The 23,586-nt window shown below is 44.6% G+C and overlaps 1 non-coding gene across 1 annotated transcript; it reads left to right on the top strand.

The window, feature by feature from the left end:
- The first annotated feature begins 22,967 nt into the window (after positions 1-22,967).
- trnai-aau (transfer RNA isoleucine (anticodon AAU)) lies at positions 22,968-23,041 on the top strand. The gene has a single exon. It is a non-coding gene; the product is annotated as a tRNA-Ile (tRNA).
- The last annotated feature ends 545 nt before the right edge of the window (positions 23,042-23,586 follow it).

Below are 23,586 nucleotides of genomic sequence, written 5' to 3' on the forward strand. Positions count from 1 at the left end.
CACCATTGGGGGCATTTGTTGTCAGATAATCAGGTAGAGGTTATACTGTCAATGATACTGATTCTTGAGCAAATAAAAGACAAGCATAGAATATAGACGAACACGTGAGTAGAATGCTGCACGGTCAAAAATACTGTCTTTCAGATGTAGCAATAAATCTTGTCTGCCCTCTCAATGCTGTGCTCAGTTTTCCCCAGACATGTATTGAACAGGAGGGGAAATTTCTTGCTAGCTTGGCTGACATTTGTCCCTTTAACAGTCCCACCAATACAGATAATCTTAACGATTAATGACATATTTGGCGGTGGGTGTTGTGTGGAAAAATTGCTGCAGTCCCTACACAACAAAATAAACAATTGTCACTGAGGGGTGACCTTATAGAGGTTTGTAAAATCATGGTAAATCAGGGCAAAGAGTCAAGGTCTTTTCCCTAGGGTGGGGGGAGTCCAAAACTAGAGGACAAAAGTTAACATGAGTGGGAAAAGTTTTAAATGTGACCTGCGGGGCAACTGGGTGATGTGTGGATGGAATGAGCCACCAGAGGAAGTGGTGGAGGGTGGTACAATTACAACATTTGAGAGGCATCAAGATGGGCATATGAGTAGGAACGTTTGAGAGAGGTATGAACTAAATTGCTGGCAAATGGGGCTGGAATTATTCAGGATATCTGAACAGCATGGATGAGTTGCATAAAAGGGTCGCTTTCCACGCTGTATATCTCTATGACCCCAAGGCTGAATATTTCATTCTATTCCTATGTAACTCCTTAGAGGGGCAAAATGGTCTCCTCCCATCTAAATGTAGTAATCCTGACTGATTGAATGGGTCTTACGTTACCCCTGTAACATTCTCGACGGATGGAATGAGAGAACACATCAGATAGGAACTGTAGGTGGCCATTTGGACCCTCGAGCCTGCTGCTCAATTTAGAAAGATCATGAATGATCTGTTTGCGGTTGAACACACCTTTCCTGTTTAAACCCAATAAATATTGACTCTTCTGTCCATCAAAGGTGAGTTGAGTTCAGCCTTGAATATCTTCAATAACCGAGTCTTCACTGTTCCCTGGGAATGAGAACACTGCAGACAGGGCAATATTATAGAGAAAGCAATATCCTCATCTCAGTGTTAATTGGGGGACTCGTTAAAGTGTGTTAACCTCACAGTAAGTTACCTCCTCTTTAAAGAACACAACAAATAAGAGCAGATGTGACCATTCAGACTCTCAAACCTATCCCACGTTCCTGTTGACTCTCTTCAGTAAAGAATTTATCAATCTCAGCCTCCACTGCTCTCATGAGAAAATATTCCTGATACCTTAAGACCATACAGCATAAGACACTGGAGCAGTCTGCTCTACTGTTCGATCATGCCTAATACGTTGCTCAATGCAATTCTACTGCCTTTTCAATGTAACACTTGATCCCCTTATTAATCAAAACTTATATATCTGTCTCTAAGACACAACTGTGTCTGTGTCCCTGAATGCCTGTGTGTGTGTTTCTGTGTATTTCTATTTAACGGCAGGAGACAGGGTGGCCGTGGAGGGTTGTTTCTCAGACTGGGAGATTGTGACGAACGGTGATCCACAGAGATTGGTGCTGGATATAGATTTATTTGTCATTTATGAAAATGATTTAGCTATGAATTATAGAAGGCACAATCAGTAAGTTAGTGGATGAAACCAACCTGGGCTCCGATTTAACACAGCATTACCGAGCACTGCACTGGTGTGGTCTGTACTGATCTACAAGCTGGAAGGGCAACTGCTCCGGGTTTACAGATCAGTTCAGTGATGTTCACTGCACAGACCCCCGTGCTGGAGACATTCCTGGTTCGGGCCTATAGATCAATGCACTGGTGTGGTCTGCACAGCTCCCCGTGCTGCACTGATATCTATTTGACTGGCGAGGCCTGCACAGTGTCCCACTCTGGACAGATTGCCGGTTTGTATTGAGCAGGACACTAGCCTGGTCTGCACAGTGCTCCATGCTGAACAGATATTCCATCTGTGTTTGTGGTGCCTGGGCTGGTTCTGTGAGGTGGATTGAGAATGTGAGATAGCTGACCACTTCAGCTGATCTGGCAACGCCTTTAATTTGTGTTTGCTAGTTGTGTTGAGTTTGGGGAGAGATTTCCACCGCGAGGCTGAGTGGATCTCACCAAAACTGATGGACAGAAGGGCCTTTGTGATGTGGATCTTTATGGCCCCGTCACATTCTATAACCGACATCCCCCGGAATATTTTGGAACAGACATTCCCGGGAGCATTCTGTAAGCGACGTTATTAGTGAATGGTTGGATGTCAGTGAATTGAAGAAAAGGTTAGATCTGGAGGGAAAAGATCATGTTCCGGGAGAAGAAAACACTGTTTCAAAATCCCCTCAGTCAGTTAAAGGGGTGAATATATTTTCCCCGTGTTCATGTTTCTTCACAACCAAAAATTGACCACAATTTCGACTAAATGATAGAAACTCATTGTGTGCCTGAGTGGAAGTGGGAGAGAATCCTAAAGGAACACAACATCTTCAACCTCTGTATTAGGAACTGTAAAGCAGTGACCTATCCCTGTCCTCCTGTGATCAAATGTGTGAGAATGTTTAAGAAGATGTCTGTTGCAATGTATGTGCATTTGTGTCTTTCTGGAGGGAGGATTTCTTATGTTTTACTTTTTTTTGTGAAAACGGAAGCAATGAGACATTTCAACTTGTTACTTCGTTTTCAATTTTTTTTCAATGAATCAGTGATACATTTGAAAATATCACTGGGTCATCAATGAAACGGGTAACTTTGCCCTCAGGCCGATGTTTAATTTGTTTGTTTTCTTTCCTCACAGTTAACGTAGTGACGATCTACCTGCTGCTTTGTAAGAATTGTGGATTGTGATACCTGGGGGCCATGGGAGTGGCGGATCTACTGGTTATACACTCGATCTGATATTTAAACACATTCCCATTGTTTATCGCGAACAGTTTTATTTCCTGTTGTCCCTCCCCGTGTGTAATATCCAAGCCGTCCTGCTTTATGCAGCCACTGACTGTTCTGTCTGGTTCACCGTCACTTTCACCTTTGATCGATTTGTGGCCATTTGTTGCCAGAAGCTGAAAAGTAAATATTGCAGTGAGAAAACGGCGGCTGTGGTTCTGGGAACAGTGACTGTGCTGAGCTGTTTCAAAAACATTTTCTGGTATTTTATGCTCACAGCTCGCTATTGGCTGATGAACAGCCCCTGGTTTTGCCATGTAACAGATGATGTTTATGGCTCTCGTGTCTGGGTCACAATCGAGTTCCTCCACCACATTCTAACACCGGCTCTCCCATTTCTCCTGATTCTGCTGCTCAATGTTTTCACCGTCAGGCACATTTTAGTGACCAGCAGAGCCCGCAGGAGACTCCGGGCTCACACCAATGGAGATGGTCAGTGTGACACAGAAACGCAAAATCGGAAAAAAAATCCCTTATTTTACTGTTTGTGATCTCGGCCAATTTCATCCTGTTATGGTCAATGTTAATGGTGTTTTCTATATGGAACCGGACGTGGGCTACAGAGTCTCAGTTTGCACAGGTACATCCCTTCGTGCAGGAATTGGGCTTCATGCTGCAGCTCCTCAGTTGCTGCACAAATGCCGCAATTTACGTCGTGACCCAGACTAAGTTCACGCAGCAGCTGAAGAATATCCTGAAATATCGCTTTACCCAAATTCATCAATCAATCAAATTCACTCATTAATCAATCCATCCAGGATTTTCTCATTTCAGTTCAATGTTTCAGCAATGAAGCAGCCGGACACTGATGCAACATTCTGAGGTCGATTCTGTCTTGTCCGACGTTATTCCCCACAGGGGTACAAAAGACATTTCAATTTCCTCTCTACTTCGGGGCAGTGAGAAAAGGCATCATTCCACTGACTGTACCGAGAGCTTCAATTTGTAAATAATAAAAAATGTTCATTAAAAAGTGTCAAGTCGCAGACTGAGCTACATTGTTGTTTGTCTTTGTGTTGGAGAAGCTGAGCTGGAGAGAGACAGACTCGGCCCCTAGTCCTGGTGCTCAGCGAAGGGGAGGGGACAGGGACCAACATCACGCGTTGGGATGAAATCACTCCAATTTTGCTTTCTTTTCTGAGTCACTCACCCTGACCTGGCCTCGGCAGAATTCATCTCTCTGTCTTGTCACCTCTCCCTCCATGTCTCCCTCCCCCTCTCACAATGACCTTTTATTCTTCCTGCGTTCTTCATAACTTCTTTCAACGTCCTTCCCTTCTCCACTCTCCTTCACAGTCTCTCACTCCTGCACATTCTGGGCCTACTAAACTACCTGTATTGCATTTGCCTCACTCCTTGCATACATTTCGTTCCAGGAATTCAGAGTCTAATGATGACCATGAATCCGTTGTCGATTGTAGAAAAAAAAACAACTGGTTCACTAATATCCTTTAGGGAAAGAAACTGTCTTTGCGTGGTTTGCCCTATATTGTGACTCCAGGTCCACAGCAATTGCGTTGACTTTTAACTGCTCTCTGAGCAATTCGGCATGGGAAATAAATGTCGCCGAGCCAGCAGTGCCCTCATCCCAAGAATAAGTAAAGGAATAAAGGAGGACAACAGAGTAAGTTTCAGTTCACAGGCCGTTGAGAGGCAATCAGACTGTGTATGGGTTCAAAAGGCCACTGTTCAGGGAACAGACTGCGGATATGTTTAAAACCGTTACAAGAAGAACAGAGTGGAGACAGATCATAGGCCATTGCTCGTGGACCACAGTGGGGATGGATTCACAGACCATTGTTTGGGGATCAGAGTGGGGATGAGTTTACAGACCATTGTTTGGGGATCAGAGTTGTTATTGGTTTACAGACCATTGCATGGGGATCAGAGTGGGGATGGGTTTACAGACCACTGTTTGGGGAACAGAGTTGGGATGGGTTTACAGACCATTGCTTGGGGATCAGAGTGGGGATGGATTCACAGACCATTGTTTGGGGAACAGAGTGAGGATGGGTTTACAGACCATTGCTTGGGGATCAGACTGGGGATGGATTCACAGACCATTGTTTGGAGAACAGAGTGGGGATGGGTGCACAGACCATTGTTTGTGGATCAGAGTCGGGATGGATTCACAGACCATTGTTTTGGGATCAGAGTGGGGATGGATTCACAGACCATTCTTTTGGGACCAGAGTGGGGATGGATTCACAGACCATTGTTTGAGGATCAGACTGGGGATGGATTCACAGACCATTGTTTGGAGAACAGAGTGGGGATGGGTGCACAGACCATTGTTTGGGGATCAGAGTCAGGATGGATTCACACACCATTGTTTGGGGATCAGAGTGGGGATGGATTCACAGACCATTCTTTTGGGAACAGAGTGGGGATGGATTCACAGACCATTGTTTGGGGATCAGAGTGGCGATGGATTCACAGACCATTGTTTGGGGATCAGAGTGGGGATGGATTCACAGACCATTGTTTGGGGAACAGAGTGGCAATGGGTTTACAGACCATTGTTTTGGGAACACAGTGGGGCTGGGCTCACAGGCCGTTATCGGGCAACAGACTGGGACAGCAGAATGGGGATGTATTCACAGATGTTTGTTCGGGGATACAGACTGGGGATGCATCTATTGGCTGTTCCTAGGAGAACAAAATGGGGATAGGCTCCTCGGGCATTGCTAGGAGACCAGGTCGCCGATGGTTTTAAAAAAAAACTGCTCCTTGGATCTCAGAACAGGGGAATGACTCTAATCTATTGCTAGGAGAATAGATTGTGGATAGGTTCACACGTTGTTGCCAGGGGGTAAAAAAACTTGGGTATGGGTTCACAGGCAGTTTCTGGCAGAACAGCGTGGGTATGGGTTCGTAGGCCATTGCTGGGAGAACAAAGTGGGGCTGGGTTCAAAGGCCATTGCTGGGAGAACAGAGTGGGACTGGGTTCATAGGCCATTGCTGGGAGAACTGAGTGGGGTTGGGTTCATACGCCTTTGCTGGGAGAACAGAGTGGGGATGGGTTCATACGCCATTGCTGGAAGAACAGATTGGGGATGGGTTCACACGCCATTGCTGGAAGAACAGATTGGGGATGGGTTCATACGCCATTGCTGGAAGAACAGAGTGGGGATGGGTTCATATGCCATTGCTGGGGGAACAGATTGGGGATGGGTTCATATGCCATTGCTGGAAGAACAGATTGGGGATGGGTTAATAGGCCATTGCTAGATGAGCAGACGGGTGATGTGTTCTAAATACCATTTCAAGAAGATTAGAATAAGGATAGGCTCAAAGGGTGTTGCAGGGAAACAGAGTTGCTATGAGATCACATGCTTTTGCTCGGTGAATAGGGTGAGTTTGGGTTCATAGGCCGTTGCGAGGGGAACAAATTGCAGGGAATGGATTCACAGAGAGTTGGTTGGGCTGGTGTAGTGATGGGTTCACAGGTCATTGTTGTGGGAACAGTTTAGGGATGCATTCACAGACCGTTGTTCAGGGAGCAGTGTGGAGATGGATTCAAAGGCTTTTGCTCAGAGAACAGATTCAAGATGGTGTCTTAATCCATAACAAGCGGAACACAATGAGGATGTGTTCACAGGCAGTTTTTGGGGATCAGAGACGGAGTAGGTTCACAGGCAATTTCTAGGGAACATAGTGGGGATGAATTTATTGGCCATTGCTACAAAAACAGAATGGGAGTGGATTCAAAGGGCCATTACAAGGAGAACAGAACAGGGATGGGCTTACAGGCCATTGCTTGGGGAATAGAATGGGGATTGATTCATAGGCGTTGTTAGGCGAGCAAAAGGGTGAGGGGTTAACAGGCCATTGCTCGTAGAACAGAGTGATGATGGGTTCACAGTCCCAAGCTAGCAGAAAAGATTGGGTACATGGGTCACAAACTGTTACTAAAAGAATAGGATGGGGATGGGTTCACGAGCTATTGCTTGGAGAATAATGTGGGGATATATTCGCAGGCCTTTGCTTGGGGAACAGTTGAGGGTAGATTCACAGGCTGGTGCCGGGAGAAGAGAGTGGCATTGGGTTCACTGGCTGTTGCTAAGACAAAGAGAGGGAATTTTCACTCGGGGGCGACAGTGGAGCTGAATTCATGGGCGTTTGCTCGGATTTCAGAGTGGGGATGCCTTCTCAGGCTGTTGCCAGAGGAACAGAATGGGGATGAGTTCAAAGGCATTGCTAGAAGAAGACAAATGATAGATTCAAAGCCATTACTAGTGGAACTGAGTGGGGATGGGTCGCCAGGACATTACTAAGAGTACAGAGTGGGGAACGGGTCAGAGGCCATTGCAATGTGAGCAGAAGTGCGATTGGTTATCAGGCCATTGCTTAGACATCAATGTTTATGAGATGAACAGAGTGTGGATGAGTTCAAATTGAATTGTGCAAAGTACCAAAATGGGTGGGTTGACAGGATGTTGTGAGGAGAACAGACTAGGGACCTGTTCACAGGCCATTGCAAATGAACAAAATGGGGAAGGGTTTATCATCCCTTGCTCGGGGAAAAAAGCGGGGACAGGTTCACAGGCTGCTGCTAGTGGAACAGAGTTGGGATGTTTTCACAACTGTTGCGAGCAGAACTGTGTGGCGGTGTGCTCATGGTACACTGTTGGGCAAACAGATTGGGGGTGGGCTCACAGGTCATTGCCAGAGGCAGAAAGTGGGTATGGGTTCACTGTCTATTGCTTACGGGTCAGAGTGAAAATGGGTATAAAGTCCATTGCGTGAGGTACAGAGATGGGTTGGGCTCCACGGACAGCTGCTCTAACCACATCCTGAAATCCACACTCAGTGCTAATCTGTGTCACATGCACTCTCTCATCCTCTCTCTCTCCAACAACACCACAACGTGTTGGCTCAGGGCTGCACAGCTCCGTAGTTCCACTTCATCCTCGGGCTCATTCGTTGTGCTAATAAGAAACTTCTTCTTTTCCTTTCAGGCATCAAGGCCCACAAGATTCACCAAACTCAAAAGTACCCATGGCTCTCTGGAACCTACCTCTCCTCCCCTTCCCTCCAAAATCCACCATCTCCTGTCGGGTATTCACCATCCCTCCTAACCTTCCGCTCTCTGATGCTGAATACTCTGTTCTCAGCAAAGGCCTCAGCTTTATCCATCTAAGTCCCCACCTTAATGAATTTCGTGTACAAAATGACACCAAACTGTTCTTCTGCTGCCTTCATCTCTGTTCCTATTTCTTTGGGTAAGAGTGTCCTCCCCATCCCACAGGCACCTTTGCCCAACTCCAATACTCTCCCTGCACCTGGAACCCTCCCTCCGGCCTTTTACCTGCACTTGATCTTTTCATTGAGTACTGTCGATTTGACACCAGTCGCCTCAATTTCACTGTCCCCACACCAATTCCAACCGATCTTCCTCAGAGCTGACTGCACTCCATGCACTCAGATCTAACCCTAACTTTCTCACCAAGCCTGCTGATAAGAGTGGTGCGGTTGTTGTCTGGCGTACTGACCTCTACCTTGCAGAGGCTGAGCGCCAGCTCTCAGATATCTCCTCCTACCGTCTCCTGGACCATGATCCCATCATGGCACATCAGGCCATTGTATCCAGTACGTTTATGGATCTCATTTCATCCGGAGATCTCCCCCCCATCCCCTTCCAAGCTAATAGTCACCCAGCCCCACGCAGCTCGTTTCTATGTCCTGCCAAAAATCCACAAACAGGACTGTCCAGGTAGACGCATTGTTTCAGCCTGCGCATGCCACACAGAATACATCTCTTCCTACCTTGACTCAGTTTTCTCCCCACACTTCAATCCCTACCCACTCACATCCATGATTCATCTGACGCCTTGCGCCTGTTTCAAAAGTTCCAGTTTACTGGCTGCAGCCACCTCACCTTTACCATGGATGTGCAATCCGTTTACACATGCATTCCCCACCAGGACGGTCTTAGGGTTCTCTGCTTCTTCCTGGAGCAAAGACCTGAACCATCCCCACCCACAACCAACCTCCTCTACTTAGCTGAGCTTGCCCTCACCCTCAACAGTTTTTCTTTCAACTCCTGAAATTTTCCTCGTTATCCCTGTCTCTTCGTGGGGTGTGTGGAACATTCTTTGTTCCAGTCCTATTCCGATCCCCACCCACAACTCTTTCTGCGATACATCAATGATATAATCGGTGCTGCTTCCCTCTCTCGTCAAAAATTGGAAAACTTCGTCAATTTCCCCTCTAATGTCCACCATGCCCTCACTTTAACCTTGTCTGTCTCTATCACCTCCCTTCCCTTCCTCGACATTTCTGTTTCCATTTCTGGGGATAGACTGGCCACTAATATCCATTACAAACCGACCGACTCCCACAGCTCTCTGGACTATAATACCCACATCCCACTTCCTGTAAAGACTCCATCCCATTCTCTCAGTTCCTCTATCTCTGTCACATTTGTTCAGATGAGACCAACTTCGACAAGGGAGCTTCTGACATGGCTACCTTCTTCCTCAACCGAGGATTCCCCAGTTCCGTTGTCGACAGGGACCTCAACCAGGTCCGGCCCATCTCCTGTCCTTCTGCCCTCACCCCTCTCTTCCTCCTGCAACAGGGATAGTGTTCCCCTTATCCTCACCTACCATCCCATCCAGAAGATCATCAGACACCATTTCTGCCACTTTCAGCAAGATGCCACCACCAGACACATATTCCCCTCCCCTCCCTTGTCCACCTTCCGCAGGGACCGTTCCCTCCAGGACACACAGGACATACCTCCTTCACCCCCAACACCTCCCCACAGACCTAGGGTATGTTTCCCTGTAACCGGTGAAGGTGCAACACCTGGCCATTTACCCCCTCCATCCCCAGTATCCAAGGGCACAAACATACCTTCCAGGTGAAGCAACACTTCACCTGCCCTTCCCAGAATCTAGGCTACTGCATTTGCTGCTCACAATGTGGTCTCCTGTACGTTGCAGAAATGAAGTGCAGGCTTGGTGACTGCTTTGCAGAACATTTATGTTCTGGTCGCAAAAAAAGACCCTGAACTACCTGTTGCCTGCCACTTCAAAGCGCCACCCTGCTCCCTGGCCAACATCTCAGTCTCCAGCTTGCTACAGTGTCCCAGTGAAGCCTAACACAAGCTGGAGGAACAACAACTCATTTCCCACTTGGGGACCCTACAGCCCTCCGGACTCAATATTGAGTTCAATAATTTTAGGGCCTAAACTCCCACATGTCCCAGCTCCTCACCCACCCTCACAACAGGCCTTGTTACCACGGAGCCTGCAATTGCACAGCCCCTGTTGTTAGCCACTAACAGTCCCCATCAACAACTCCTCACCCTCCCAGCCTGATCGTTCGCAACTCATTTCTCTGTCCAAATGTTTATTTTTCCTCCCTCTTTGGGCTCTATCCTATTGTTTACTCCCTACCCCTCCCACTTCCCTAATTTCTGCACATGAACTGACGACTTCCCAGCCACCATCAGTTATGAAGAAGGGTCACCGGACCCGAAACCTTAACCCTATTTTCTCCTCCACAAATGCTTCCAGACCTGCTGAGCTCTTCCAACAACTTTGTTTTTGTTCCTGATTTACATCATCTGCAGTTCTTTTGGTGCTTATTATGGAATTAGATTTATCTCATTGAAGCATGTGAATGTTACATTCAATGTTGTTCAGAATTTTTATCAGCTTATCATAAAGGGAGAAGGGAGGGTTCAACATGCAAAAAGTCAGACCCTTGTTTGTGGATTTTTTGGGTGGAGTTCAGACAGTATGACATGCACTCAACATCATCAGGATGTGGTCAAACAATTAAGGCACCATTTAAAAGTAGGAATTGTGACTCTAAGCAACGGTTACTTTTTGACTCGACAGGACCTACCTTTACTTTATAATTGAAAAAAAATGCTCAGTTTCATTTAAAATGCAATCTTATTCAACTGCATGTGTGCAATAAATTTCTTTGCACGTGAAGTCAAAGAAAATCAAAACTATTCCCCATCCGCCCACAGACTTTATATAACTGCTAAGGTGCCTCTTTCGGGACCGAGGGTGTAGGTCCACGACTATTTGAAGTTTACGTCACATCCAGACAGGGTGGTTAAAAAGGCCTTTGGCCACACTTGCCCTTGAGTTTAGGAGTTGGGAAGTCATACTGAGGTTGCACAGAATGTTGATGAGGCCTCTTGTGGAATACACCGTGCATTTTCAGTCGCACAATTACAGGAAGCATATTATGAAGCTGGCGAGTGTTAAGAAGAGGTTTAGCAGGATGCTGACTGGTATGGAAGCTTTGATTTATAAAGAAAGGTTGGATTGATTTGGACTTTTTTTCGTTAATGCTTCGGAGGTTTAGGGGTGACCTGACAGAATTTTATAAAATAATGAGACGTGCAGATAGTACTTGTGGTAGTTGTCTTGTCCCTCGGGTGGGAGATTTCAAGACTCGACTCGGGGGGCGTTTTAAGTTGCAAGGAGATTTTTTTTAAAGATATTCGCAATAACTGTGAACAAAAAAAATGACAAGTTCCATGAGAGAAACAGGTTTCAGAGAAACAGGTGGCAGTGAAGCAGGCGAATGAGGACAAATGTGTTTCGTTTGCCAGTGACATTCACCGCTTTGCAAGGTGGAGAACATTGAGGTGAAGCAGTGATGGTGAATGCCTTTGCTGGTTATTCACCTTGAGGATGTTTTTTTCCGTTGATGTCCCTGTTAACATCACAAGTCGACAGGATGAAAGCTGCAGCAAGACGTGTGGAGCCAGTGGGGTAATTGATACAGCGTCTGAATTTGGGTTGGAGGTTTAAAATGTTGTATCCTCTCTCGCTCGAGTGAAGTTCACAGCTTTTCTGCCCTTGCAAATTGACAGTTGCTTCCGAAGCGGAATGTGTACCCAGCGCTGTTTTTGTCAGATTCCCAGCAGCTGAAGTGATTGGATCGCTGGGTTTTGGAAATTGAAAGTCGCACATGAGCAACACGAGTGTGGAACTATTTCAGCTCACTATCCATTACATATCCCAGCTCATGGTAATGGTTCCCATTGTCAGGGCAAACTGCTTGGGTTCCACGCCAAGCTGCCTTTTGTCGGGGAACATTGTGTAAGGCGACAGAGTGCGGACACGAAGGAGACAGAGTGCTTATAATCCTGAGGACTCTGTCACTCTCGGGGGATATATTTGTGTATCTCTCTCTGTGGCTGAACATGAGGATCATTACTTCAACGGGGGTGTAACAAAATTTTAGCATCTCAAACGTCAGTCCCATTCATTGATTACAGGTATAAACACATTTAAATTTGCCCTCGAAAATTAAGAACACCAATTGACTGTTTGCAAGTGCTCCCAGAGCCAGTCTCTGTGGCACAATTGGTTAGAGCGTTCGGCTGTTAACTGAAAGGTTGGTGGTTCAAGCCCCTCCACGGACAATATGTTCCTTCTGTTGTAACCTAGATGACCGCTATCCAAGGGGTCTTTTGGTTAAAAGAAGCTCATTGTACTAGTTCCTCATGAATCAAGTAAAGCCCAACACAGACAAGTCTGAATGCGCAACCAAAGCAAAAAACACAAGGCGAATGCTTTGAATAGATGGACGCCCGAGGACACGCACTGACACAATGTCCGAATGGTCTTCTTCCTCACGATAGGAGCTCGAAGACAGCGAGAAACTGTCCCCAAAAGGAGCAATAAAATGAAAAGACAAAAACAATGCCATTGAGAAAAGATGCCAGGGCACTCAGCCCCTATACTGGTAGTCTAGTAGTTAGGGTTTAGTGCTGCCACCGCCGTGGCCCTGGTTTGATTCCCGATCAGGCGCTTCAAACTATGGTTTGCTAGTTCTTCATGGCATCATGCATTTTATCCCAAAAATATAACAAAGAACAACAGATGTTAGAAACCTGAAACCAAAATAAAATGATTTTATCGACAATCTGAGAAGTTCTTGCAACTTCTGTGGAGAGAAACAGAGTTCATGCTTCTCATCCACTGAGGCTTTGTTATACCCGGATCAGTTGTGCACTTCCACATTATAATATCGGGGAAATAATCACTTTTATCTGTAGAATCAGCATAATTATCAAAATATGTCGGTAGTTTCCAACCATCAATATTACTCCTTTAAAAGGACTATATCGGCTCTCATGCTGATTCAGTTGCCCTGGGGTGGGGAAAGATTCTGCGAAAATGGTTGCCTTTTCCTTTCCTTTTCTGTCAGTTAGTAGCAATGCCGAATGGAGAATTGGTTCCTTTCAGTGTCTACCTCAGTATGTATCTCTGTTTGTCTCACATTGTCGCTCTGCACCCAACTCAGTACCCTTTCATGTTCTCCCAGTCTCCATTTCTCCATATCCCTCATTTGCGATTTCTCCTCTTTGAAAAGCTTAAAAGTCGGAGAGTGTTTGAGGGTGGGGCTGATGATTGAGGTGCTGACAGCAGTTTGATTAAGTTGACAGCGTGGAATTCTTTCAAATGACCAGGGTCAGGAAACAGTCTATTTGCATTTAAGGACAATTAAAGGAGACCGGCTTGTATTTATATAGCGCTTATCACCACCAGTGAGGAAGCCAATTTACAGTGAGGAGACATCTTTTAAAACTTGATTCATTTTCCTCCGAATGTGATATAAAGTCAGAATTCACACAACACCAGGTTACAGATGGACAGGTTTATCTAAAATGACAAGCTTTCGAAGTACAGATCCTTCATCAGGTGAAGAGGGTGCATGTGATACATTCACAGCAGCAAAGACCCTTTTAGATAAGAGACTGAAATCGATTTCATAATGAGCTCCCATGTTCTCCCAAAGATTTTAAAAAAAACACGTCAAAGACATCAAAGCCTCATACAGGATTCAAACCTGCAACTTCTCGCACTCACAACATCCAGCTGAAGGGGCAATCAGGCCACGAGGCTAACGAATCAGTCTGGTTATGTACCCCTTAACAATAAATCAGATGCTACTCAGACAGTGATAGTGTCCCTACCTCAGATGTAGGAGACTAGAGTTCAAGTCCTAGCTGCTGCAGAGGTGCGTAATAACATATCTGAGCATATTGATTAGACAATTATTCCGCTTTGCTTCAGACAGTGAAAGCAGCAAAAAACATCTCGTTCTGTCTCCCTGTTCCTGGGACGGGGCTGTATTTGCCTTCCGCTGGGTGAGGGTACTCTCCATTGGCAGATGCATTAAATCATTTGCCTCCACGGGAGGGCAGTGCTGGGAGACAGCAGATGTTCTACCACTCCCTCTCAAGCACTGATAGATGGAAGCAGCAGAAGCAGTGGAATCTGGCTTGTGCGGCAAATTGAAAATGGCTATTTGGAACTTTTGTCGAATGACGTTTACCAGAGAATGACAGAAGCTTGAAGAACTGCCAAGAAAAAGAGAAGATGAAACTGGAGTCGCATCCCTTCAGCAATTTAAAATGGGATCTTTCGGTGCAGCCTTTTTGGTATTCAGAATACGTTTGCACACGGAAACACTGCAACTATCACCTCAGCAACGCGGTTGTATGTTCGTTTGCTGCATCCAGAGCAGGATTCAAAATCTGACACGAACAGTCCCGGAATAAGAGAATCTGAGTGACGCACTCACTCACTGAGAGACATCCCCAACGGCCTTGAGTTGCGGGGCTGCAAACAGTACAGCGTGTAAGGGAGGATTAATAATGAAGCATTGTTTCTTCCCCACTCAAAAAGACAGGGACAGTAATGTCATAAACCCATGGTGTGATTCCCGTGTAAAAAGGAGCCATTCAGCCTATTGAGTCCACGGCAACTCTCTGCCTCTTCTATTTCTTTGTAGTTATTCACAATCAGTGATACCTGTCCGAAAAGTGGTGAACTGTGTCTGTGTCGTGACGCTGGCTCCAACATGATGGTCGTCTTGTTCTTCGTGCCTGAAACAGTATGTGCAATTACTGCATTTCTTGGGAGAAAACTGGAAGTAATGTGTCTTAGCTACACCGTTTAATAGCAATTTACAGGAGACTGACAGTGAACAGAAGTAATGTATTGGGGCCTTGATAAGTGTGTCACCTCACCTGTCTATCAGTATGAATGATTAATTTCAGACACATGAAGCAGAAAGCTCATCATAACAAAGAGTGCAGAACAAAATGCCATGTGCCTGCAGTGAACAGCAGAGGATGGGGTGGCTCCATCAAACTCTAGATCATGGGCCCAGCACACTCCCACTTCACCACTCAGTTTGCTCGTGCCATGTGCTTTTTCTGCTTTTCATTTGACGTGTGGCATGCACTTTCAAGAATCAATTGAAAAACCTTCATTGTTGTTGTGCAGATGTGTCCAACCTGTGTAAACATAACCTTCATCTAATGTCCCACGGTCTCTTAGTCTCACATTCTGATTTCACTCAGAATCACATAATTTGTCACAATGTAAATGGAGGCCATGCAGCCCACCTTAGTCGTGCTGCTCACCACAATGAGTAAATGAATGTCTCTTTTAGTGTAATTCGCTTGCCTTTTCCATGTAACTGTACGCATTGATACTTGAAACATAACTGTCAAATTCCCTTATATGTTGATTGAATCTGCATCTTTAGTATTTTTAGATAGACCCTCTGTTCAAGACATCAAACAGACCAGCTTTCACCTTTTCTGTTCTCCAAGGAGAGGGTTTCCAACTTTTGAATCCATCTTCATTGCTGACATTCCTCATATACAGCAACATTCACCTGAATCTGTTCAGCGCTGTCTAAAATACTTCACATCCCTGCTTCCAGATATTTTACGCCCTGAAGGACCTTTCAGAGTCAGAATGCATGGACGAACAACCTGAAACATTTGTTTTCACTTTGAACAAGTGTTTTTTTTTGTCCATGTTCACTGCAATGGGACCTCTGCCCCATCTCCAGTTCAGGCAGCCCGACCTCTGTCCACAAAGCTGTTTTTTTGGAAAGGCTCACTTGGCATTGTGAAGAAAGTGAAGCATGGAACTGGGGCTCACATGGGAGTTGAACCCAGGAACGCTCGCATTTCATTGCTACAGGAGTACTCTCGAAGAGAATCATAGCTTAAGACCAACAAGCCATTTGCCGGTACAGGCTGGAGGGGACACGATGGAATAGTGCTACTTTCGCTGGCCTGTGAATCCAGAGATCCGGACGATGTTCTGGCACCCGCGTTCCAAACGACAGCAGATGGTAGAAATTGAAAACAATAGATATCTAGAATTCGGAATCTAATGATCTCCGTGAATTGATTGTTGGGGCAAACCCCATCTGGTTCACTAATGCCCATTAGAGAAGAAAACTACCATCCTTTCCTGGTCTGCCCTACCTGTGACTCCAGACCCACGGGCAATGTGATTGACCAAGTGCCTGAGCAATTAGGGATGGACGATAAGTGGTCGCCTAGTCAAAGACGCCGCCATCACGTGAATGATTTTCCTATGAACGATTTAAAAAAAAATACTCGCCACAGAGACCCTGATGGATCTCATGCTGAACCCGATCTCAACAAAATCAAACCTCCCAAGTGAAGATGGGAGTGAGACACATGACGCCAGCGATTGCCTGTGATTCGAATGAGAGAGCTGTTCCTACTTACTCAATCCACATGGAACAGGAATCGTACCTCTAATCCAATGAACTAGCAACAGCTCAGTGTCATTAACACGAAAGAAGCACTGAGTTTTATTCACAGCTTCTTCCCATTCTGAGCCCCTGTTCCCAGGAGGCTCTGAAGCTCTCTTCTCCCAGGACCAGGCTCTCTCTATGGGCGGCAGAAGTAAACAATCTTCCACGGGCAGGTCGTGCTGGAGGAGAACAGCATGAGTGTGTTCTTCAGATCCCTGTCAACACATGCTTACAGTTCAGGGGAGGGGTGTGGTGTCAGTGAGAGGCATGGTAAGTATGGAAGGCTGTACAAAAGGGATAATACACATACACAGAAACTAACATTCTGGTGGTAACCTTGTCCAAATTACTGCATCTGATGCAGAGCAAAAAATGCAGAGTTACTGGGAAAGAAAAATATCCCACTTAATAATGAGGAGCTGTGCCTGTGTCCTTCGCGCAGTCACAGAGATGGCATAAGCTGTCTGATTCAGCATGCGATGTTACTGAAAGGAGTGCTGTCTCTCAGACACACTGCACCTGATGTGTATGAAGTTCAACACGTTGTTCACAGCTCAGAAAATATATTTTATTATTCAAATAATCCCAAAGTGACAGAGAATGTGAGACGGCAATTCAGATCATCATCTGAACAGCTCATGGAGAGAAGTGGGATGCATGAGGGAAGACAGCATCGACTAGTTCATACTTTCGGCATTTACAACCTTTGTCCGTGCAATAGTAAAATCAATTTAAGAAATTGATTCCGTTAGAGATAACAGGAATCAGTTGACAAAGTTTATCATGTTTTCGAAACCCCAGTAAATAATGTTGGTGTCCTTCCTAACGTCTTCATATACCAGCAAACCCAGTCCGTGTCTTTAATGATGTCTTTATGTCCAAGTAAAGGTTATCCATGTACATTATACTGTCTTAGATCCCAGGAAACCCTGGCTTGTGAAAGGATGCTGGGCCACTCAACCAAAATTCAATGCTTCAACTCTCCTCTGTGCTGTACAATCTCCTGTACAAGGAATTGCAGCTCCTGCAGCCCAATCTGAATTAGTTGGCCCTGCATCCCCCTCAGCTTCTGGTTTCCAGTGAACATTTCACTTTTGAACAAACTTGTCAGTGTATGCTCATGCCATATGGGCACAAGATGCAAACTTTCAGCTGGCCTGGCTGTTCACTGAGATCATGAATGACCTTTTAATTTCAGTCTTTCTTCTGCACTATCCCCTGAGCTCTTGTCTATTTTAATCTGTTGCAAACTAAGAACATCAGTCTTTCACAGACTCTTAACGGAGGATTCATAACCACTAGAGCCACGAATTGTAAAGATTCTCCCCATCCTGAGTTTCCTAAAATCAGTCCGCTGTTTGCTAAGTAAGCCTGTTGTGTGTCTGGAATTTTCTAGCGTTACATATTTTCTGTGGCGTTGTGATCGTATAGTTGATCGTATGTTGCAGTATGATCGCAGTAAACTTTGTAATTACTGCTGTTCCATTTTTTCTCTTAGCATGCTTTAAAGGAACACAGGAGGAGATCAATAAATGTGGCACGGAGATATACAGAGAAAGGTATGTGAAATGCAACGTTGTGTGATCAAACCTCACCCAGGGCAGCTTTTATTACCTTAAACCATTATTTTTGGAGCATTGGCTCAGGTAATGACAACGAGTTATGTTAAGATAAGCTACGTTCGCTGGAAAAGACCAGTATTATGGCATTCTGGTTGATTAGATCATTTGTGAGTTTTGTCTCATTTTAGGATGTTGAAATCGTCCGTCCCATTCACAAGCGTGTGTTATTAACGTAAGACACTGAAAGAGGTGGTCCCAACACGGACTCCTGACTTCTTGCCCTTCAGTTTTTTATTTCAAATGGCTGAGCAGATTTCCAAAAAAATGCTCATTTCCCCTCATGTGAGAAGTAAAACATAACCTACTCTTCATGAGGTTTAAATACACAGTCGCCTCCCCTAGGCAGCCATTTCATTCAGTGGGTGATGGCTTGGTGTAAACAATATTATACTGATCTTTAACTACTTAATCTATAGGCTCTAAATTTTATTTTTCAATTCATCAGGATTTCCCAGCTCCTCCCTTTGTAGCAGAGTGACAGTGAGTTCAGAAAGAGATGTTTCCGATCAACAGCAGTTCCTTTCCTGCTAGGGGACATAGGCACAGTTATCTTTATCCAACCGCGGAAGTCACAGTCCCACAGTCTCTCTTCACATTAACGCTGAATCTGAATGTTATATTCTGTGTCGAGAGCAGGGATACAAAATGAAGATGGTCTGGATATTCTTTGCTGCTTTGAATCCCAGAAGCAACGTGGAATGTAGTTTGCTCTGATTAAGTCCCAGCTGGCCCGGGGCTGCTGATGCTGCTCAGGCTCGTTGGCCTCGGGGTATGATTCTCGCTTTGGGGATTATACAGCGTGGATTATGCGAGAGGTACTGGGTTGAACGCCGGGATTTCTGGTCTTCGTGTTGCCAACTCTCATGATCGGCTTTCTGGAAAAAAAAGGCCATGCCCAATGAGGTCGGACTTCCTGAAGTAAGGATAGGGCAGAGGTGACAAAATACCGAAGATGGCGGAGGGAAACTTGTTGAAAATGAAAACAAGGGCCTGAGCACGTTTGTACACACAATCTAACATTGAATAAGTCGTCCATAAAAATCTGGTGAAGTTGAAACACGTTATTTGTGGTCTGTTAAAAGGTGAGGACATGCTGTAGCAATTCCCCGCGCTGTTTTGGACAGCAGCGTCCTCCCGTTGACATGGCAAGTTGTGAATAACAAGACGATCACGCGACAATATTAAATCATTGAGAATCAGATTATCAGAGACAGAATTATGAACAGCTCCCATCATTAGGACAGATATCCCCGCTACTGAATAATACCAGAGAGAAACAAACAACAGAGCTTGATGGGGTTACTGTGCTGAATGGCTCTCTTCTGTACGGGAATACAACATGAGTGAAAGTTTCACTCCGATTATCTTAATCTGGGGCTGTTGGTGTCAGATATTAACGCCTGTCTGGCTGTAGCAAAGAAACCGACTCCTGCATTGTATCAGTCTTTTGCAGGATTTCTGTGTGATGACGATTCTTGAACATCAAACAAGTTGCACAGAAGAAAATAATCTCACATTGACTGAACTGAAGGAAATCTCTGGTGTCCATTTCTCCGAATCCCACCAGCTCAGCATCATTTTATATCTCCGATAACAAACATATAGCGGAAATTCGCAATCAAATTTACATTCAAGTCACTGACCCCCATGTGTTTGGGAGGCAGCAGAAAAGAACATGTGTTTTTTGCAAGTGGAAGAAAATGCAGGGGTTTTACTGGCTCGTTGGTCCAGAAGTATGATTCGCACTGAGAGGTTTGTATTTAACTCGGATGTGAGAGGTCTCAGATTCAAATGTTGGGCCATCTCTGCTTGTTTCATTTTAGTTTTCGCAGGTGGCCCGACCAGGTTTTCTAAAAAAATATAGAGCTGCACTTCATGAGGTTGGACATCTTGAAACAAGATGAAGTTTCGAGAGCAGCAGTGTCATTGTTGCGAACATGGCTACATAGCGAACATTGCAAGTGAAAAGTGCGGGTTTGGGATTTCGCCCATGCAATCTAACATTGAATAAATCTGGATTCTTGCAATTATTTGGGCAGGAAACGTCAGGTAACGGAGGCACAAAGTGATTGGAGTTAATACAGAGCAGAGTTTTTTTCAACATTCATTATTAGGTCGAGGTCGTCACTGGCTAAGTCGTATTTATTGCACACCCCTAACATAGAAACATTGTACAAAACAAATTGAACAGTTTTGTTTTGAAAAATGCAGATTTCAGAATCACGTTGAGCTTTGGTGAAGGAATTTACTGTCTTTATCCAGTCTGCACTGGAACTGACTGTACACCGACAGGTGAATTTCAGTTACGTTTTGAAACAGTTGAGAGTCAGTCAGGTCACGGGGATTGCCTTACAAGCCTTATAAAAGCCAACCAACAGAGAAAACCTTGCCCTGATAGAGATGATATTCATTGGATAGTTAGTTAGATTAGTTGAGTTGAAAATTGGAGAAGTCACATTAAATAAACAAAGTATAACCATAGTGCAACTGTAACATCTGTGACTCAGTCTCATTAACAGAATTGTACGCTAGCGAGTTTTGAGAAGATTTGTAGCTTAGGTTGAGTTTCTGGATGAGAGTTTGCTCGCTCAGCTGAAGGCTAGTTTTCAGACGTTTCGTCACCATTCTAGCTAACATCATCAGTGAGCTTCCCACGAAGCTTCGTCGGAGGCTCATTGATGTTGTTCCCTAGAATGGTGACTAAACGTCTGAAAAATAACTTTCCAGCTCAGCGAGCAAACTCACATCCAGAATTGTATACTATCATGATCCTCATTCTTGAAAAAAAATCGAAAAGATTAGAAAGGTCCCAGGCAGGTTTACTGGGAAATAGAGACATTATGAAGGGTTGAGATGCGTTTACTGAGATATGAAGTCATTATAAAGAACACCGACCGGGGTTTATCGGAACAGTGGAAAGAACGAAAGACTTTATTCATAAAATGTCAGAAATACTGTACCAGAAACAGGGAAAAGTGGGGTGCAAACTAACATTTTTTTCTGATAACGTGAGGATTAAAGCGAATAAATAGGAAGGGAATTTCCTCTTTCTGGTAAATCAACAACCAGATTTAATACGTGAAAGACAAAGAAAACATTCGGGAAAAGTGTCTTTCGCTCAAAGTGTTACTAATTCGTGTGATTTTGCAAAAAAAACATAGAGAAATTGATTCCAGAATGCTTTAAAAGACACATGTGCATAGAGTCAAATAGACACACAGCACAGAAACAGACCCTTCAGTCCATTCATTCCATGCTGAATAGAATCCTAAACTACACTAGTCCCATCTGCCAGCTCCTGGTGCATATACTTCCATGCGTTTCCTATTCACGTACTTGTCCAATGTCCTAAAAGTTGTAATTGTACCCGCATCCCTCACTTCCTCAAGAAGTTCATTCCACACCCAAGCCACTCTGTGTGAAATATTTGCCTCATGTCTTTTTAAAATATCTCTACTCTCTACTAAGCAATGTGTATCCGTAGTCTTGAAATCTCCCATCCCAGTGGGAAAAAAAAACACAATTAACACCGTCCACAGCTCTCGTTATTTATAAAGTGCGAGAAGGTCGTCTCTCAAATTCCCACGCTCGAGTGGAAAAAAGTCACAGCCTACACAACCTTTCTGTACACCGCACACTTTCCATGTGACGCAGCAAATCATCTTCTGAACCTTATCAAGTGAAACAAAAAAAACCTTCCTCTAACAAGGCGAACAGAATTCCAATCGGTATTCGAGAAAATATTTCAGCAGTGTCTTGTTAAAAAACTACTTTGCCAGATGTCTGTCACCACTTTTCACACGAGCGGGAGTAGAACTAATTTCCTGGGCCCTGCACAAGCATCTACCTTGAAGGTAACAAATAAGCCTCTCCTGGAAGTAACAACACATGTATCAATATTTTTTCTCCTCTTTGATGCCAGCAGGAACATTTCCATCAATAACTCAGTGTTTCGGGAATATGATGTAACATGCAATCTGAAGCAATCGTTTTTCAGCTCGTCTGTGTTTAACCAACGCTACCGGAAGGTGTGATAACTTGTTAATAAGTGCAGTCAAGCAAACGTTACATCAGCAATATGAGTCTTTTTGCAAAACGAAACACTGGGATCTGAGATGCTACTGACGCCAAAGAAACTTTCTCATTGAAAAGTGGGAACAATTCGGCTCACAAGTTTTAAATCAAATCTATTCGGCATGAGTTTCGCAGCAAGTAACTCAGCAGAGTATCAGTATGAGTCAAAATGTCTGGGAGCTTGAAGAAACATCGTGTGCCTTCGTAGAAAATGAGGTGACTCTTAGCACAACGATTCCGAGGATATACATGAAGTGGGCTCACAGCTTTGCTTGTTTCCGGGTTTTGTCGTTTATTTGTATTGCAGGTAAAATAGTTATCTCGAATGTGGCGATTATACCAATGACTAATTTTCGTGGAGATAAAAAAGGAAACCGAACATTTTACATCTGCCTATCACATGAACAAAGTTAAAGACTGAAATTTGCAGGCTGCCAATGCCATTTCACACAATTTGCCAACGTGTAGCCACAAAACAGTAAAGAGATGAGGTTATGGAAGATAGTGGTACATTGTGGTTTTCGGTAAGCTCAGCTGTTTCGAGTGTGGTTTTAAGAGCACCAAAATCATGGGTTCCTTCCTTCATGCGATTCGACCATTGAAAAAATGGACTGATCAATAGTAAAGTCAGAAATGTGGAGGCAGCCAATGTTGCGATCATCATGGAAAAAAGAGCTGATGGTACTTGAGGTTGCAGAGTAGCATGGTGGTCAGTTAGCACAGCTGGTTAGAGCATGGTGCTAATAACGCCAAGGTCGTGGGTTCGATGCCCATACTGACCAAGTGCATGGAGTCCACATGGCTTCCTCCAGCTTTTGTGGTGCAGTCTCTGCTTTTGCCCTTCGCCATTAGCTCACAAGTGAGGTATGTCACTGGGTATTTTTGCTGCTGTGCCACAGATTGCGATTGGAAGATGTTTGATTTGTTCTGATTCACCCCGCAGCCGAGATGCTGAATTTTCACACAATTTGCCAAAGTGCAGCCACAAAACAGTAAACCTCCACTGCACAATGTCACATTCAAAAGCGACAGTGTAAGCAATAACTACCCGGACCTATGATCACAACTTTGACCAGAGCAGCAACTTGATCCGGGCTCACTGCTCCTCACCAAATTTTGAAAATAACCAGAAGTAAATGCTGTAGAAACGAAGAAGACCTGGCATCATCTGTAAGTGAAGTAGAGTTAGTATTCCGAATTGAAAGAAACTATTGAATATTATTTTTATGAATGTCTGTAACTACATTTCCCACGACAGCCAGTGGAACTAACTTCCCTGGTCAGGCCTCAAGCATCTGTATTGAAGGTAACAAATAAACATCTTCTG

The sequence above is a fragment of the Stegostoma tigrinum genome, chromosome 11 (genome assembly GCF_030684315.1).
Source record: "Stegostoma tigrinum isolate sSteTig4 chromosome 11, sSteTig4.hap1, whole genome shotgun sequence".
Taxonomy (NCBI): Eukaryota; Metazoa; Chordata; class Chondrichthyes; order Orectolobiformes; family Stegostomatidae; genus Stegostoma; species Stegostoma tigrinum.